The sequence below is a fragment of the Scyliorhinus torazame genome, chromosome 10 (assembly GCF_047496885.1).
Source record: "Scyliorhinus torazame isolate Kashiwa2021f chromosome 10, sScyTor2.1, whole genome shotgun sequence".
NCBI lineage: Eukaryota > Metazoa > Chordata > Chondrichthyes > Carcharhiniformes > Scyliorhinidae > Scyliorhinus > Scyliorhinus torazame.
In genome coordinates, this window is record NC_092716.1 from 161339293 (window position 1) to 161359266 (window position 19974).

Sequence of the window (19974 nt, forward strand, 5' to 3'; positions counted from 1 at the left end):
TTGCAGCCCATATTCATTCTGTCTCAATAAAATAAAACCAATGTTATTTGTGACATTTGCTTTCTCCTTCTACAGATGTGGAGAGAGTCCCTGAGACCCGCAATACTCATTTGGAATGTTACAAATGTTTGCACTGTTCTCTCTCCTTACCAGTCTGTGTTTGGTGAATTTACACACCAAAACCATTCTTGTACCACGCCAGATTTAATTATTTTCCAACATCCTCTCTTTATTGAGTTTACTATCATATATTCTTACATTCTTCATCTTAATCTCAAAACCACCCACTGCTTAAATGTCTAATTTTTTCATACAATCTCCAAACTTTTACACCTAAGGGGTGCTATCACTTACTTACATTGATTGATCTTACCTCCTATTCTTTTCAGTCTTGTTGTGCTCTATACTCCAAGGCCTTTCCTTTTGACCTGTGCTTTAGAATCCACCTCAACTTCAGAGCAGCACCCACTACTCCATCGATGTGACATTTCAGCCCTAATTTGAACCTAATTTGCTCTGGGGGTTGAAGGTTGTTTTACACCATGTCTGTTATTTGCTGTATTACATCAATGGGGTGTAGAATTGGTTCAGAGCATGAAAAGAACATCCAACCCAAATCCACCTCTTACATTAAAATTGGGGCTTTCATTTCCCGCACCTACTGCCTACAGGTGAGACTGTCCATTCGGTATCATTGATAATTTATAGGCCGTTCTATGCTAAGGTTTCACGTTTGTGAGGAACTGAACTGATCAAATACAAAAACAAAATCTTATTCACTTAGAAGCCTTCCAGTTTGTCGGATCCTTCCAGCCCATCAGTTCACCCAGGATGAAAGAGCACAGTGTACCAACCTACTATTCCATCTGGATCACCATGAACAAGGAATATTTCTTCATTTTTCAATTTAAAGTACCCAATTATTTTTTTCCCAATTAAGGAGCAATTTAGCATGGCCAATCCACATACCCTGCACATCTTTTTTGGGTTGTGGGGGTGAAACCCACGCAAACACGGGGAGAATGTTCAAGCTCCACACGGACAGTGACCCAGAGCCAGGATCAACATGGGACCTCGGCACCGTGAGGCAGCTGTGCTAACCATTGTGCCACCGTGCTGCCCTAAATGTATATTTCTATTCCTTTTTGCCCCATATATTTATCTAACTTCCCCTTCAATGCATCAATGCTATTCACCTCAACCACTCCATGCCATAGTGAGTTCCAAATTCTGATTAAAGAAACATCTCCTGATTTCCTTATTGGGTATTATATTTATGGAATTTAGTTTGAGATTCTTACCCCGAAACAGACTTGCATTTATATGTCCCCTTTCATGAGCACTACCCAAAGCACTTCATAGCAAATGAGGTTCAGCATGGTGGCACAGTGGTTAGCACTGCTGCTCAAAGTGCCAGGGACCCATATTCTAATGTCTTGGGTGACTGCCTGTGCGGAGTTTTTACGTTCTCCCCGTGTGCGTGGTGGGTTTCCCCCGGGTGCTCCGGTTTCCTCCCACAGTCCAAAGATCTGCAGATTAGATCGGTTTATGGGGATATGGCATGGATTGGGCTTTGGTAGGGTACTCTTTCAGAGGATCGGTGAAGACTCAATGGGTCAAATGGCCTCCTTCTGCACTCTAGCGATTCTATGCTTCTAAGCTAAAAGTTCAGTTAATATTGTAATGAAGGAAATGCAACCGAATGAACACAGCAAGCTCCCACGAACAACAATGTGATAATAACCACATTTACAATGTTGAATGGGGACGGATATTATTTAGAACACATGGGGTAACTCCCCTAATCTTCTTCAGAACCAAACTATGAAGATCTTCCACAACCCCCTGAGAGTGTGTACATTGGACCTCAATTTAACATGTCACCTGAAAGACAGCAATTTCAACTGTTCAGCACTCCCTCAGTACTGTACTGGTGGGTCAGGTTTGGTTTTTCAAGCTCTGCAATGAGACTTTAACCCCAGCCTTCAGACTCAGAGGCAAGAGAGCTACCAGCTGAGCTATGGCCGACACAGAAGTGGAAGTAGCTTCTTTATGTCCAACCTATAAAGGCCCTTCATAATTTTGAAGACCTCCATTAGATCACATCTCGGACTTTTCTTGAGAAAAGAGCCTCAACCTCTTCATTCTTTCCTGCCAGTTGTACCCTCTCAGTTTTGATTTTTGACCCTTGTAAATAGTTTTTGCACTTTTTCCAGTGCTTCGGTATCCTATTTATCATACAGGGGCCAGGACACATCACAGTACTCCAAGTGTGGTCTAACCAAGTTTCTCATCTTTTTTACGGAGCATCTTAAAGGACAAAAAAAGTTGGAAATGTTTATGGATTGCAAACCCAGATGAGTTTGTAGAGAGAGGGAAGGGTGCGACCATGGAAGGATTTGAACACAAGACTGAGTATTTTAAATTTTGAAGCAATGTTGGACCGGGAACCAATGTAGGTCAGTGAGCAAAGGGGTGATGGATGTTTGGGACTTGCAGCCAGTCAGGTTACAGATTGTAGAATTTTGGATGAGCTGAAGGTTACATAGAGTAAAAAGTGGAATGTGAGATGTAAATGGATTAGAATCTTATGGGACGACTGATTAGTCCATGTATGTAGAGTCAACATCCGGTGCTGACTACATTCCTCTGACTACTCCAGAAAGTGAGTAAATTACAATCTGCCAGACCATTATGTTAAGACTCAAACTTATAGATTCATTCACACATTAAACAGTGACACTGACGTAACATATGAGATTTATCATAGAGCCTAATGTTAACAAAAGGCTTCAATGGATTTCATGGAAGGTGTATGCAAATGCTGTTGACCCTTAGATATCCTCTGAAATTGCCTAGCAACTCACTCAGTTGTATCAAACCGCTGCAAAGTCAAAAAGGAATGAAACTGAATGGACCAACTGGCATCAACTTAAGCACCAGAGACGACAGCAGCACACCTAATCCTGTCAACTCTGCAAACTATACAGTCAGGAAGGTGTTGCCCTGGGAGTCCTCAACATTGGCTCCAGTCCCTGTGAAGTATCATGGCACCAGGTCAAACATGGGCAAGGAAACTTCCTGCTGATGACAAGATGGCCAGGTACTGCTATCCTTCCCCCTCCCCAGCTGAGGAAACAGTACTCCTCCATGTTGAGCATAAGTGAAATAAGGTAATTTAGTAAATAAGTTAAGAAAGGTTAGAGAGCAGAGCTGGGCAGGAAGAAAGTGCGTGAGAAAGAGCAAGACTGAGAGTGGAGTGCTAGCTTGGAATTTCGAGCTCCTGAGGTGACAGGGGCAAGTGGGATTCAGGGCAAGTGGAAGCAGCTGATTGGCTGAGTACAGTTGGTAAGTATTTATTACTTTTATCACTTGTAATTTTTCAGGTCTGTTGTGGTCTATAGTTTGTACAGGCTACATTCTGTAGTAACAATGATGAGGGAAGAAGGGCCCTGGAGTAAATAATATTATTTGATTTTAAGTATCTTCCAAAAGGTTTCATTTAAAGGGGTAAGTCATGGCAGGAGGGCTCAAAGCCATGGTGTGCTCCTCCTGCTTTATGCGGGAAGCCAGGAACATTTCCAGTTCCCAGGGCCAGCATGTGTGCAGAAAATGTCGCCAGCTGCAACTTCTGCAAGCCCGGGTTTTGAAGCTGACGCAGCAGCGGGTGACACTGTGGAGCACCTGCGAGGTGGAGAGTATCGTGCAAAGCATGTGTAGAGAGATGGTCAGACCGCAGGCTCAGACACCCTAGGCAGGAAGGGTCTGGGTGACCACCAGGCAGAGCAAGGGGACTAAGAAGGCAGTGCAGGAATCTCTTGTGCTATGTCCCTGCTAAACAGATATGCCGCTTTGGATACGGTTGGGAGGAATGGTCTCTCAGGGAAAGGTGCAACAGTCAAATTTGTTACAACATGGTTGGCTTTGCTGCACAGGGGAGGAGTAAAAAGTGTGGGAATGGTAGGGGTTCAATTATAAGGGGAATAAATAGACAATTCTGTGGCAGCAAACAAGAGTCCAAAAGAATTGAAAATACATTGGATGATTTTAACTATTTTCATCGGTTGTGGCTTCTTGATTCACTTTCTCCAGTGGGTTATTAATCCCAACCGGATCCTTACCTTCCCCCCTCACCCCCCTTTCCTCTCGGCCCCTGTCCCCTTTCCTCTTCAGCTCCTGTTTTCTGTTCTTGTGTGATTGGCGTGAAGCTGTGTATTTGTTGTTTGCTTGCTGGTCATGGTTGGGTTCTCTGTTTCATTCTTCTCTCCACACCCTCTCCCTATCCTTTTCACCAGCATACATTATTGTGTTGTGCCTTTCAGTTCGCATTGGTTTGCTGGATAAAAGCAAATTACTGCTGATGCTGGAATCTGAAACGAAAAGAGAAAATGCTAAAAAATCTCTGCAGGTCTGGCAGCATCTGGAGGGAGAGAAAAGAGCTAACGTTTTGAGTCCAGATGACCCTTTGTCAAAGCTAAAAGGCATAGAAAGTGGGAGATATAAATACTGTGGGGTGAGGGAATGAAAGATGAGTCATAGCCGCAGAAACCAATGGAAAAGAATGTTAATAGCCACAGAAACCAAGGGAAAGAGTGCTAATGGCAGTCCCCAGAGAGAATAAAAGGCGTGAAAGACTAAACAGCAGAGAAACTAAAATCAGAGGGTAAACTGTGACAGATGTAGGTGGGAAGGGGGAAACAAAGTGGAGAAAAGGTAAGGAGAGAGCGGGTAAGATAGGGGATATATATATATATATATATAAAGGAAGACAAGAAAGAAATAAAAGTTAAGAGACAGTCAAAATGAAATGGAATGAAAACAAAGGGGTTGAGATGAGGTAGGGCTAATCATCTGAAGTTATTGAATTGGATGTTGAGACCGGAAGTCTGTAGCATGCCTAACCGGAAGATGAGGCGCTGTTCCTCCAGTTTGCGTTGAGGTTCACTGGAACATTGCAGCAGGCCAAGGACAGACATGTGGCATGGGAGCAGGGTCTTGTGTTAAAATGGCAAGCAACGCGGGCAGGTCAGGGTCCTGAATGCGCACAGACCGAAGGTGCTCAGCAAAGCGATCACCCAGTCTGCGTTTGGTCTCTCCGATATAGAGGAGACCACATTGGGAGCAACGAATGCAATAGACCAAATTGAAAGAGGAGCAAGTGAAACGCTGCTTAACCTGGAATGAGTGTTTTGGGCCTGGGATGTTAAGCATGGAAGAGGGAAAGGGGCAGGTGTTACACCTTCTGCGATTACATGGGAAGATGCTATGGGTGATGGGAGAGGTGTTGGGTATGGTGGAGCAGTGGACTAGATTATCTTGGAGAGAACAGTCTCTGCGGAATACTGGCAGAGGGAGTGAAGGGAAGATGTATTTGGTGGTGGCATCACGCTGGAGTTGGCGAAAATGGCGGAGGATTATGCTTTGCATACGGAGGCTGGTGGGGTGAAATGTGCGAACAAGGGGGACTTTATCCTTGTTCTGGGAAGAAGGGGAGGAGACAAGGGTAGTGGTGCAGGATATGGACCGCACACTGTTGAGGGCCCTGTCAACAACTGTAGGTGGGAAATCATGGTTGAGGAAGAAGGAACACATTTTCAAAGCACTTTGGAAAGTGGCATCATCGGAACAAATGTGACGGAGGCGAAGGAGCTGAGAGAAAGGAATGGAGTCCTTACAGGGTGTAGGGTGCGAAGAGCTGTAGTCCAGATAGCTGTGGGAGTCAGTGGGCTTGTAGTGGATATTAGTACATAGTCTAATGCCGGAAATGGAGACAGCAAGGTCGATGAAGGGAAGTGTCTGAGACGGACCAGGTGAAAGTGATGGAGGGGTGGAAACTGGAAGCGATGTTGATGAATTTTTCCAGGTCCGGACGAGAACATGAAGCGGCACCAAAATAGTCATCAATGTATCGGTAAAGGAGTTGTGGGAGGGGACCTGGGTAGGCTTGGAACAAAGAATGTTCCACATACCCCATAAAAAGGCAAACGTAGCTAGGACCCATGTTGGTACCCATTGCTACACCTTTGATTTGAAGAAAGTGGAATGAGTTAAAGGAGAAGTTATTGAGAGATTGAACAAGTTCAGAAAAACGGAGAGTGGATGTGGATGGGAATTTTCCAGGCCTCTTTTCGAAAAATAAGCAAAGAGCTCTCAGGCCATCCTGATGTGGGATGGAGGTGTAGAGAGATTGCACATCCATGGTGAATAGGAGGCGGTTAGGGCATGCAAACTAGAAATGTCAATATGACGCAGTGAATCAGAGGAATCCTGGATATAGGTGGGGAGGGAATGGACCAGAGGAGTGAGGATGGAGTCAAGATAAGACAACGTTCTGTGGGGCAGGAGGGTGCTGACACAATGGGCCTGCCGGGACAGTCCTTTTTGTGGATTTGGGGAAGTAGGTAAAAGCGGGCTGTCCGGGGTTGGGAGAGAGGTTGGAAGACGTAGTGGGAAGGCATCCGGAGGAAATGAGGTCGCTAACGGTATTGGAGATAATGGCTTGATGTTCAGTGGTCTAGTCATGGTCTAGGAGGAGGTAGAAAGAAGTCTTTTACCTTTTATTTCTTTCTTGTCTTTCTTTATATATATATTTCCCCCCCTTTCTTAGCCTACCTCTCCTTGTCTTTTCTCCCCTTTGCTTACCCTTTACCCCCTACATCTGTCAGTTTACCTTCTGATTTTAATTTCTCTGCTGTTTGGCCTTTCACACCTTTTATTCTCTCTGGGGACTGCCATTAGCACTCTTTTCCCTTAGTTTTTATGGCTATGAGCACTCTTTTCCCTTGGTTTCTGTGGCTATGGCTCATATTTCATTCCCTAATCCCACAGTATAAATATCTCCCACTTTCTATGCCTTTTAGCTTTGACAAAGGGTCATCTGAACTCGAAACGTTAGCTCTTTTCTCTCCCAACAGATGCTGCCAAACCTGCTGAGATTTTACAGCATTTTCTCTTTTGACCTCTGATTTACTGGCTGTTAGATGCGAACAAGTCTTGGAACAGCTGAGTGAATGGATCCCATGTTTTGTGGAAGCCTTGTTCCGACCCCCAGATGGCGAATTTGATTTTCTCCATCGGGAGAAATTCTGAAAGGTCGGACAGCCAGTCTGCAGCTTTGGGTGGTGCTGCCGAGCGCCAGCCGAGCATAGATCCGCAGTGGGCGATTAGGGAGGCAAAGGAAAGGGTGTCGGCCCTAGTCCCCATGAATAGGTCTGGACGTTCTGAGACCCCGAAGACTGCCACTCTTGAGCATGGTTCAACCCTCATCCCCAACACCAAAAGGTCACTTCTGATTTCCAGCCAGCCCTGAAAACAGAGGTACCTAGTTTGTGGGCAGAGAAGGAAGAGAAAGGAGGGGAAATGGGGTAAGGAGGAGAGAGAGCAAGAGGGAAAGAGAAAGGAGGGTGAGAGGGAGGGAAAGTGGAAAGAGGGGTGAGAAAGGAAAAGGGGCAACAGAGGGGAGAGAGAGAGAAATGGGAAGGGCAGGTGAAAGAGGGGGAAGGATGGGTGTGTGGGAGAGGGGGAGGGGGAGGGGGTGATAAGGGGAAGGGGTGAGGGAGAAAGATGGGAAAGGGGGAAAGGGACAGGGGAAGTGGTCAGAATAAGAGGGGAAGGAGGAAAGAGGGAGGAAGGGAAAGAAGTAAGGGTTGGGGAGAGGAATAAGAGGGGAAGGGATAAGGGGGCGGGAGAAGGAAGGAGAGAGAGAAGTGTGTGGAAGAGGGAGGAAGAGGACCTCCGCAATCTGGAGTCCAAACTTTTGGCCATATGACCTAATGCTTCCTTATGTTGGCTCACCTTACCTGAAATGTTTGAGTGGGGGTGAAGGGGGGGAATGTTGATGGGAGAGAACTTCCACAATCCGGGATTGGGGGGAGGGGGTTGGTGGGTTTGGTATGGAGCGTGGATGGGAGGGCATCATCCAGGAGAAAGCAGCCTGCTCGATGTTCACACCATCCATCACCTTAAATAGTCACTCCCTCCACCATCGACGCATAATGGTAGCCACATGTAGCATTTGGAAGAGGCACCACAGCAACTCATCAAGGCTCCTTTGGCAGCAACTTCCAAACCTGTGACTTCTACCATCCAGAAGGACAAGGGCAGCAGACACACGTGAACACCACCTTCATCTCCATGTTTCCCTCAAAGTCACTCACCATCCTGGCTTGTAACTCTATCACTGTCATTCAGTCATAATGCTGGAACTCCCTTCCGAACAGCACTGCGTATGTACCTACACCACATTGACTGCAGAAGTTCAAGATGACGGCTCTCACCACTTTCCCAAGGGCAATTAAAGATGGGCAATCAATGCTGGCCTAGTCAGCGATGCTCATATCTTGTGAAACAATAAATAAAGAAGTTGAACAAGAAATAGGACCAATTGTCAATGCTGTAGGGGATTATTTAAGGGATTGTTAAACGAGGAGGGTGGGAGGTATACTGACGGAGAAAGTTTGGGAAGGAATTTCAGAATGTAGTATCCCAATTTTTCAAAACTGAGTTGCCATGGGTGGAGCAAACAGAGAGGCTGCATGAGAGGATAGAGTCAAAGAAATGCAAAGCTTAGAGTTTGTAGGAGGACGCTGAGCTAGATTAAGTAGATGAAATCCATGGTGGTATTTAATAATAATAATCACTTATTATTATTTAACTTCATTTGAAGCCTACTTGTGACAACAGCGATTTTCATTCATTTTTAATTATTGTCACAAGTAGGCTGCAATGAAGTTACTGTGAAAAGCCCCTAGTCGCCACATTCCGGCGCCTGTTCGGGGAGGCTGGTACAGGAATTGAACCCGTGCTGCTGGCTATGTTCTGCATTACAAGTCAGCGATTTAGCCCACTGTGCTAAAGATGAAGATGGCAACATTAAACTTGAGGTGTTAAAGGATGGAGCAATGTTAGTCAGTTGTTTTCTGAAAGGTGGTAGTTGAATGTTCATCAAAGCATTGAAATACTTGAGTCAGATAGAAATGAGTCACAAGATGTTAAAATATTGCTACAATCACCATCGAGGCTGATAACTTGAATAAAGAAATGTATTTCCCAGTGACCAATGTAAAGAAATGCATAACAGGATTTCATGTTTTAAGAATTTTACTACAGCAAACAAACTAAAACCAACATGGACTAAACATCATTTAGTCGACAACAAATGTACGAAACTACAGTAAAGGTATCCCCCCATTAATGTCTCAACACAACCAAAATCCCTACATCACATATGTGCATTTCACTGCCATCTCAGCAGAATCAGAAGCTGGAATTTTGTGGCGTTGTTTGTGGGGGCTCAACTACCAGCTGGAAAGCCAGCGAAAAACCTGCGGTACCTCTTTTCGGGAAGGCCCATTGAACCATACAACAACCAGGCAATAGTGAAGCTACTAAACTACAGTAAAGGTATCCCCCCATTAATGTCTCAACACAACCAAAATCCCTACTTCCCTGGGAATCAAGATCCTAGGGGCAGACATCCCACCTAGCGAGAGCTGCCAGCCAATCAGGCACTGGCAGCTCTTGTGCTCAGCAGTGTCGCTGAGGAGGCTGTAGCCACTGCTGGAAGGTCAGGTACTAGAGTCCCAGGATGCTAGAAGACCCAGGATACAGATGAGTAATGTTGGGGAGGATGTATTCCACATGGTGGGGGTCACAAGGAGAGTAGTGCAGGGTGGTCAGAATCGAGAGTGGTGTGGCTGTCAGCAGTTCCCCATCTCCCAATGTTCAGACATTCAATCAGGCACTGATTGTCTTTGACCAGGGAACCTGCCCGTGGCCTGCATGAGGTGGCAAGCCCGCTTGCAGTTGGGTTGACCCCAGTGGCAACCGGATGATGCCTTTAAGTGATCATTAATTGGCCACTTAAGGTCCTCCATTGACAATGGGGTGGGAAGGTCGGCCATGGGCCTTCCTACCCAGAAATGAAATCTGATGGAGGCGAAAAGCTGGCGTGGTTCAGGCACGCCATTATTCCACCTCCTCAAGCTCGCCACCATTGGGAGCAGAAGACTCCACCCGTAGTCTTGTGAATAAAGCTCCAACTTCTTCACTGTCCCACCAGGGTGAATCTTTCAGTATCATTTTAAAACAAACTCACCTCACTCAATCTTCTGGGCATAATAAAATGGACTTCCAGTCGCAAAGTATCCTCTGGTGACTCCAAAGTCTTTAACCCTCCACAAGCCTTGTTTCTTCAAACAGTTTATCCAACCTCAGCAGTACTTTGCTTGGCATGGCAGCTTTCTTCCCCCCATTTCTCCGTCTGACTGACTCTGAGCGTCTGAGCCTGAATGTAGCAAAACCAGCTGCTTCTTCCTTCATGGTTTTAAACCTTGCACCTTACTTTTCTGGCTCAATTTTGACTTGCGTTTCTGGCTCATGGGTTTGCCAGATTTTGCAGAGAGGTCACATCTCCCTCTCCAAACTACTTCCTTGTATCTTACAGGAGATGATTAAAACGTAACCAAATAAGTCCAATGTTTGTAACAAAACGTTTCCAGAAGATTCTTCTGAGGCAGTCCAACAATCTGCAAAACTGGGTAAAGTAAACAGTGCATGATTGATGCTATTCTTAAAAAAACCTTGAGGTCAGATTTTTGTCTTCCATGCCCAGGTATCTGAAAGGAGAACCCGTAACAAACACAGAGACAAATTGTTCACAATTCTCCATCATTAATTTAAAGGGTGAAATATTATGGTCAGTTTGTGCCTGAATTATTTTTTGGTGTTCCCAGTGGGAGAAGCGTTTACACTTGGATATTAAAGATGAGCGGCTCAATTACAGAGCCCATGTGCCAGTTCAAATCGCTGAACTACACTGAACTGAAGGTATGACAGAAGCACTTTGCCATTTGTATTTCTAGTCTGAAGGGCTTCAGCAGTGTTATCTCAAAGAAAGAATGATGCATCCAGATCATGGAATCATTTCATGGCTATCTGTTTGCTACTTGTCTGTGCCTGGCATATCAGTTCACTTGCAGGTTTTGACAGTATCTTGGACAAAACTTCTATGCTGTGGCTCATGTTGCAAACAGCATCTTGAAAAATAACAATGAATGACTGCTTCCACCTTAATGGAGTTATTTCTGAAACACATTTTGATTTGTACATTTTTTTTTTAAATTTCAAGATAGTGGACGACAGGGCATTTATTGCCAAACTTTGTCCCGAGAAGGGGGTTTTGAGCCGCCTTCTTAAACCATTTGAGCTGGTTGATACAATACAATTGAAATGTTTTCTGGACCATTTCGGAGTAAACCACATTGCTGTGCAAACTGAGTCACCTAAAGGTGAAAGCAGTTTGTGTTTTAGGAAAATCCATACTACCTTTTTAAGACTGAATGGCATTTTGCTGATAGCTGAACCACACCTCGGCATTGATGCACTAAGCGTCAAGAACCACAAAGACATGTGAGACTTTAACCAAGGCTTTAATACACTACATAGGAAGCTTACCCGACACAGACGACCCCAGACAAAGGGGTCCGGTCTCAGAATCTGGGTCTTATACCTAACTCCCGGGGGAGTGGCCAAGGCGGAGCTCTCCGTGGCCAGGTCAGGTTACATACAGGTGACGGAACCTCTACAGAGCTACAGTACAATACACAGGATTACAGGGCCATGTTACACACAACTATTATATAACTATGTACAATGCTAGGGAAGTACAGTGGTGTATCACCACAGGCATGTGGGGAGGACACTGTGACCTTCGAGTGGTTTCCTGGTAGAGAGCCTTCCTGCCATCGCATCTAGAGGTTCTGTGGTCCAAGGTGGGTGCCCCGAGCGGCACCACAACCCCAAAGCCACTGTTGGAGGATTCAGTTCTCCAGTCACTGGGGTCTTGCTGCCGTGCTTCCACAGAAAACTTTTTTATTCCTCTCCTGAGAGGGCACCGCAAAATGGAGCTGCATTCATGTTGTTCCAGCAGTCTCAGGAGCAGCCACATCTCAGTGGCGATTTCATAATTGAGAGCTCTCTGATTGGGCCAGCTGTTTGGAGAGGCAGGCCCACCTTCCTGAATTGGGTGGTGGATATCAATTAAGGGGCATCCCACAGGTTTTATCTTGACCTCTGGAATTAACCCATCAGTAAAATCCTAACTGTAATTTCTGGATAACGAGTCCAATACCGTAAACACTATTCTGAGATCCATCATTACATAAAAAATAAATCAATAAATTAGTTTTCAATGTGATAGTAAATAAGAGCTACTTTTGTCACAACTAGGCCGGATTTTTGCCATTGAGGCAGGAAACTGGAATAAGGAAGTTTCCCGTCTTGGTGGAACCATCTCTATTTTCACTCCAGGGACAGGTTCTAATTGGGTCCTCCAACCCCAGACACAGTTCTGATGCAGCCACAGAAGCAGATGGATGCCAAGGCAGACTGGTTAGTAGACCTGGCTCAGTTCTCCAGGACTTGGTTCCACTTGTATGAAACGTTGCTCGGCCTTCTAACCCTCTCAGTTCCCCCATTCCCCATATCCCTTCCATGCCCCCATCATTCTCCATGCCCATTCACCCAGTATACACTATAAATCCAATGAGTCAAATAATACAGTAACAATCTGTTTCTGTTGATATAGTTCATAACCTCATTATGACTGTTTTACTGAGCAACAAGACTGACTAATGGTTAGCTTAGTAGGGCTCCATTTTCATAGGGAAACACGGAGAGTATGATTTGCTTGTTTGACACCTCTACGAGATTATTCTTTCGTTGAACTTTTTCTTTCAATGCCTGAATGTTTCTTTGGGCAAGGTTAAGAGCTGTAAAGTGAGGTAAAGCTTCCATTATTGACACTGATGTGGAGATGCCGGTGTTGGACTGGGGTGAGCACAGTAAGAAATCTTACAACACCAGGTTAAAGTCCAACAGGTTTGTTTCGATGTCACTAGCTTTCGGAGCGTTGCTCCTTCCTCAGGTATTGACACTGTAATAGCTCTGTCTAATTGACACTTTTATACTTTATAAGAGCATCAATTTTTTAAAAGCACATTTTTGAATGTTTTTGTTTCCTACATGGATCTCAAGACTTGACATTGTGATATGGCTTATTGGTTCCATAGGGAGCATTTGATGGTATTGCCAAGACCTTTTAAATATACCTTTCAAAAGGTTGTCGAATCCAGACTATGATTCACGACTTCTCTGAGGGGCCATAGACCACGTGCCCTTGAGAAGCTAGCTTAAATCCACAAAAATGGCAGTGATATGCGGGGGGCATGGTGGTATATGATACCCACAACCACAATGGAACGAGCCAGCTTAAAAGTGCGGGCTACGGGTCGGGGTCACTTAGTCACATCCTTATCCTGAACAGTGAAATTGCCAGCGATAGAAATGGGGGCTCAATTCGCAGAATCAGCTCCCTCCTACCACTTTTAATGGCCTCCGGAGTCGGTGGCACTCTGAGAAAATCTGGTCTTAAGTGTCAGGCATGTGGAAAATGGGATAACTTAATTCCCTGAAACAAATGGTAGCGAAATGAGTTATAAACTGTCAGAGATTTATTCCCAATTAAAAATTTGTGGTTGATAAAAATTGCAGTTGAAAAGTAATAAATTAAACCTATCAAGTGCAGATGGGAAAGAAAGCAGCAACCAAAAGAGCAAATTGGCGAGGTGAGCTGAAGCCAGTTATTACCCATGGAGTACTCTCTGGAATAGCTTGGAGGTGCGAATAGATTTGGCACAGTTTGATTAGGTAAGGAATCCATTGAGTTAACAGGGGCTGATACAGCTGACTAATGGTTTAGCTGGGGCCACATTCAACAGGGGGTTAGTGTGTGACAGCTGGAGAGTAATACGATAGAATGACATAAGTGGCATTGATGGGTAGGGGGAATGTTGAGTGCAGTTTTAACAGCTAGTGTAAAGAGTTAATTAAATGAGTGCTCAGGTTCAAGGATCAGCCCACGGGATTTGAGTTTACTAGCAGAACTGGAGATTACCGGGGTCAAACGATTGGTCAACAGTGGGTTAGAATCTACTGACAGCTTCTTTCAGTAATGAAGTCATCACCTCTGTTATTCATGTTGCTGGCTTCAATCCCAATGGAAACAAACTAAGTCAAATTGATCCATTAAAGGTGAAAATATTGAAAGAAATGATACAGATCGAGAGATTGATGTGAATGAAGAGTCAATTCTTTTTCACCAAAGAGCTCAAATCCAGCAGGAAAGCACTGAGGATGGTATTTGCCATATCCAAAAATATTTAACATAATTTTTGTGTTCAGTGCACTCAAAAACTCAGTAATCATTGAACATCAAACGTTTTAATTTGGAATGAGTTTGATGGTTGATTGTTAGTGCTTTGCTATCATGGTCATCAAATGTGCTCAAATGGCAAAAGGCGCATCGAGTGCGCTCAAAGCTATCCAATGTGCTCAGCAACCTGCATTGAAAAATACAAGGAGATTCCGCTATCAGTACATGCTTGAGAGCATCCACCAGACAACACCAGTTCTTAATAAATTTTAGTCTCATGGTCTGTACTTTCAATCCATCCCACCCCCCAAGTTTCAGGGTCTAAAATCTTACCTCCCACACCCACCACCCAGTCTCAGGGTCGAAGCTCTCTCGCACACACTGTCCCAACCTCCAGGACGAAACATTAGAACATAAGAACTAGGAGCAGGTATAGGCCATCAGGCCCTTCGAGCCTGTTATTTGTATCTTCCACTGTGAAGACTGACCCAAAAAACCTGTTCAGTTCCTCAGTCATTTCCTCATCTCCCATTATTAAATCTCCCTTCTCATCCTCTAAAGGACCAATATTTACCTTAGCCACTCTTTTTTGTTTTATATATTTGTAGAAACTTTTGCTATCTGTTTTTATATACTGAGCAAGTCTTACTCTTCTTTGTAGCTTTTTTAGTAGCTTTCTGTTGCCCGCTAAAGATTTCCCTATCCTCTAGTCTCCCACTAATCTTTGCCACTTTGTATGCTTTTTCCTTCAATATGATACTCTCCCTTATTTCCTTCGATATCCATGGTCGATTTTCCCTCTTTCTACCATTCTTCCTTTTTTGTTGGTATAACCTTTTGCTGAGCTCTGTGAAAAATCATTTGTTCCTCATCTGTTTCACCAGAAAGTCTTTGCTCCCAGTCTACCTTAGCTAGCTCTTCTCTCATCCCATTGTAATCTCCTTTGTTTAAGCACAAAACACTAGTGTTTGATTTTACCTTCTCGCCCTCCATCTGTATTTAAAATTCCATCATATTGTATTCGCTCCTTCCAAGAGGATCCCTAATTATGAGATCATTAATCAGTCCTGTCTCATGACACAGGACCAGATCTAGGACCACTTGTTCTCTTGTAGGTTCCATTGCATACTGTTCTCGGAAACTATCACGGATACATTCTATAAACTCCTCCTCAAGGCTGCCTTGACCGACCTGGTTAAACCAATCGACATATAAATTATAATCCCCCATGATAACTGCTGAAACCATTTCTACATGCATCAGTTATTTCTTTGTTTATTGCCCGCCCCACCATAATGTTACTATTTGGTGGCCTATAGACTACTCCTATCAGTGACTTTTGCGTCTTACTATTCCTGATTTCCACCCAAATGGATTCAACCTTATCCTCCATAACACCGATGTCATCCCTCACTACTGACCGGATGTCACCCTTAAATAACAGAGCTACACCACCTTCCTTATCATTCACTCTGTCCTTCCGAATAGTTTGATACCCTTGGATATTTAACTCCCAGACGTGACCATCCTTTAACCATGTTTCAGTAATGGCCACTAAATCATAGTCATTCATTTAAAAAAATAAATTTAGAGTACCCAATTAATTTTCTATTCCAATTAAGGGGCAATTTAGCATGACCAATCGACCTAGCCTGTACATTTTTGGGTTGTGGGGGTGAAACCCACGCAAACACGGGGAGAATGTGCAAACTCCACACGGACTGACCCAGAGCCAGGATCAAACCTGGGACCTCGGTGCCATTAGGCAACAGGGCTAACCCACTGCATCACCGTGCTGCCTTAAATCATAGTCATTCATGATGATTTGCACCATCAACTCATTTACCTTTTTCCGAATATTACTAGCATTCAGGTAAAGTACCCTTATGTTGGCTTCTATACCTCCGTTTTGAATCCTAACACCTCTTATCAGTAACCTCTCCTAAGTTATTTTTCCTTTTAACTTTTCTCCTAATTTTCCTTATCGTTGAACCCATATCTTCATGTAACAACCTGCTGCATCGCTTTCCATTTATGTTTTTACTTCCCGTTTTATTCCTTTTAGTATTACTGGGCCTATTCACTGAGCTCTCCTCAGTCACTGTACCTTGTACTGTCGCCCTTTTTGATTTTTGACTATGGCTTCTCTGCCTTACACTTTCCCCCTCACTGCCTTTTGGCTCTGTTCCCGTTTTACTTCCCTCCGACATCCTGGTTCCCATCTCCCGCCACATTACTTTAAACTCTCCCCAACAGCACTGGCAAACAGCCCCCCTAGGACATTGGTTCCAGTCCTGCCCAGGTGCAGACCGTCCGGTTTGTACTGGTCCCACCTCCCCCAGAACTGGTTCCAATGCCCCAGGAATTTGAATCCCTTCCTCTTGCATTATCTCTCGAGCCACGCATTCATCCTACCTATCCTGACATTCCTACTCTGACTAGCTCGTGGCACTGGTAGCAATCCTGAGATTACTACCTTTCGAGGTCCTACTTTTTATTTAACTCCTATCTCCCTGAATTCAGCTTGTTGGACCTCATCCCGTTTTTTACCTATATCGTTGGTACCAAATGCACCACATCAACTGGCTGTTCACTCTCCCCCCCCCCCCCCCCCCCCCTCGCCAGAATGTCCTGCAGACACTCCGAGACATCCTCCACCCTTTTATCCTGGAGTCTCGATTGCGTCCGCAGAATCGCCTGTCTAATCCCCTTATGATTCTATAGCCCTGCCATTCTTCTTCCTGCCATCCTGTGCAGTAGAGCCAGCCAAGGTGCCATGAACCTGGCTGCCGCTGCCTTTCTCTGGTAAGCCGTCTGCCTCAACAGTATCCAAAATGCTACATCTGTTTTGCAGGGAGATGACCGCAGGGGACACCTGCACTGCCTTCCTACTCTTGCTCTGTCTCTTGGTCACCCATTTTATATCTCCCTCAGTAATTTTCACTTGCGGTGTGACCAACTCAGCAAACGATCTATCCGCGATATCCTCAGCATCGCAGATGCTCCAAAGTGAGTCCACCCGCAGCTTCAGAACCGTCAAGCGGTCTAACAGGAGCTGCAGCTGGAATCACTTCTTGCACGTGAAGGAGCCAAAGTCAGTGGATTATTCCACTGTGGATGTTCGTGTCCCTGAGCTCCTACATTGCACACGAGGAGCATGACAGGAGTCTGGGATCTCCTGCCATGTCTTAAACCTTAGGTTATCTTATACAACTACAATGCCAAAGAACAAAATAAAGAAAAAAAACAAAAAAAATAGACAAATGAATAGAAAAACTACTTACCAGTCACTTATCAAGGATAGAAAGCACCTCCTCCCCATCCAGCTTCGAATTCCCACCTAGCTTCAAATTCCCAAACTCACTGTTTGATGTGCCTCACTCTGGCTGTGCCTTCTCTGGCTCACTGGGAGAACTCTCTATCTCCCCAATCTCTGGGTCTAAATTCCAACCTCTCCAACCTCATGCCCCAAAACTCATACAAACATATGGGGCAGGATTCTCCGGTCTGCCAGCTGTGTTTTTCGGTGCGGTGCGTCCTTGCCGGCAGCAGGATTCTCTGTTCCCACAGCCAGCCAATGGAGCTCCCCATTGTGGCCACCCCACGCTGTCAGGAAACTCGCAGACATGGGTGCACCGCCGGCAGACCGGAGGATCCCGCTGACGGAGAATTCCGCTGATGAATTAGAAACAGGAATAGGCCAGTCGGCCCCTTGAGTGTGCTCTGCCATATAATAAGGTCATGACTAACCTAATTGTAATCTCAACTCGAGTCCCACCTACAAACTTTCACCTCCTTGCTTATCAAGAATCTATCTCCATTTGATTAAAGGACTTTGCTTTTACTGCCTTTTGAGGAAGAGAGTTCCAAAGACTCATGACCCTCAAAGAGAGAAAGCTTTTCCTCATCCCTGTCTTAAATGGGCAACTTAATTTTAAATAAGACATGTAGTTCTAAATCTTCCCACTTATCACATCCACCTTGTCAAGACCCCTTACTATCTTATATGTTTCAATCAATTCACCTCTTACTCTTCTAAACTCGAAGGGATACAAGCCTAGCCTGCCCAGCATTCTTTCACAAGCCTGTCCGTCCATTCCAGGTATTAGTCTAGCAAACCTTCTCTGAACTGCTTCCAATGAATTTACATCTTTCCTTAAATAAGGAGACCAATACTGTACACAATACTCCAGATAGGGTTTAATCAATGCCCTATATAATTGAAGCAAAGCCGCCCTATTTTTTTATTCAATTCCCCGCTGACTCCACACAACTCTCTCCGGTAGCCCTCACTGAATACTCACAGTGTTGCTGGAGCCATTGCTGCCACACTGGAAAGCTACATCAGGGCCAGCCTCACCTCACCATCACTTCCGGCAGGATCTGCAACCTGAGCTCCAGTGGGGGAAGACAGAGAAGGGAAGGGAAGAGTAGAGGTGAGAGAGATGGGAAGCGGCAGAGAGGGAGGGAGGTTCAAGGAGTGGGGAAGAGGGAATTATAGGTTACAAAGAAAACCTATAAATTGGCTTATCAAAACAATTTAAAACAGAATCTTCTTTTTCTAAACTAAGTCAGTTTTAGGATTTTTGGAGCTATGGAAATTCAGAAATATGGATATGGAACATCAATTCTATGATCGTTTTCAGTATCCGATTACTTAAATTATGTTGTTAATCACAAATGTTTGAGTACTGAGTTGATGTCACTGATATTAGTTACATTACTTGCAATATTAAATGGTAGCTAAATGAGCATAATTGATGTTACATTATGGCTAAATTATTGCTTTTGACCTCTATTGTCAAAAATGACCAAAATATTACTTTTAAGTGCTGTCAAATGACAGTTAAATTATTGATTTTGAGCACAATTAATGTTTGATGAGTAAGTAAATGCCAATGAGCACAAAGGATATTGAATTATGTCAGTGTTCAGATAAAGTGAAAACAAGAGAGAGTGAAAGAGAAAATGCAGGAAATAACAGAGAGCAAGGAAACTTTGGATAAAACATAATGAAGAAGAGAGGAGTGTAAGACTCAGTGCATCAGTGCAAATTACAGCTACTAAGAGTGTAAAATGAGAACATTCAAAAAAGTTATTTGACATTGAGGTTGAAGCGATGTCTTTAATTTATTTAAAGGTGAAAATCATGCTCAGCCAGAGGCTCAATAATCCAAAGAAATCAATCAGTTCAGCAAATTGAGTTAATTTTTCAACAAGTAGGCAGATATATTCAGAACGGGTGGATTGGAAACATGGTGATATATGACTAGCTGCATTCATTCACAAACAAGTGTTAACATTTGCAGAATAGCTACCACAAAGTTACAGTATTGCAGAGTGAGGAATCAATGATAAGATGTATACACAGATTTAGGTTTTGAATAAATATATCCATGAGTAGTAGTGTTTTTAGGCTTGTACATTATGCTGCATATGTGTTTATTTGGGGAAGTGGATGGCAGGAAATGATGGTATAACTGTTGTTTATGCTTAGATAATGTGTATATATGCAGATCTGGGGCTGGGGAGGGCCTATTAGTGTCTGCAGGTTCTGAGGCACATATATTTGATGATTTTCATGCCAAAATGGAACAAGATGTATTTTATTCTTGTGAAAAGTGTGTAGAACAGATTGTAGCTTTATAAGAAATTTTGGAACACTGTAAAGCCCAGGGGAAAGTCACTCCGGTTGCTTGCATTGATTCTTCCAAGGATTGCAAACTGATGTCTGTGCAAAGAGCAGGGAACATCGAGTAGAT

At 44.1% G+C, this 19974-nt stretch overlaps 1 protein-coding gene across 2 annotated transcripts in view; it reads left to right on the forward strand.

Annotated features, from left to right (window-relative positions):
- The window catches only part of LOC140431000 (N-acetyl-beta-glucosaminyl-glycoprotein 4-beta-N-acetylgalactosaminyltransferase 1-like), a 1349192-nt gene that overhangs the window by 682353 nt on the left and 646865 nt on the right, over positions 1–19974 (forward strand). The window lies entirely within an intron of this gene.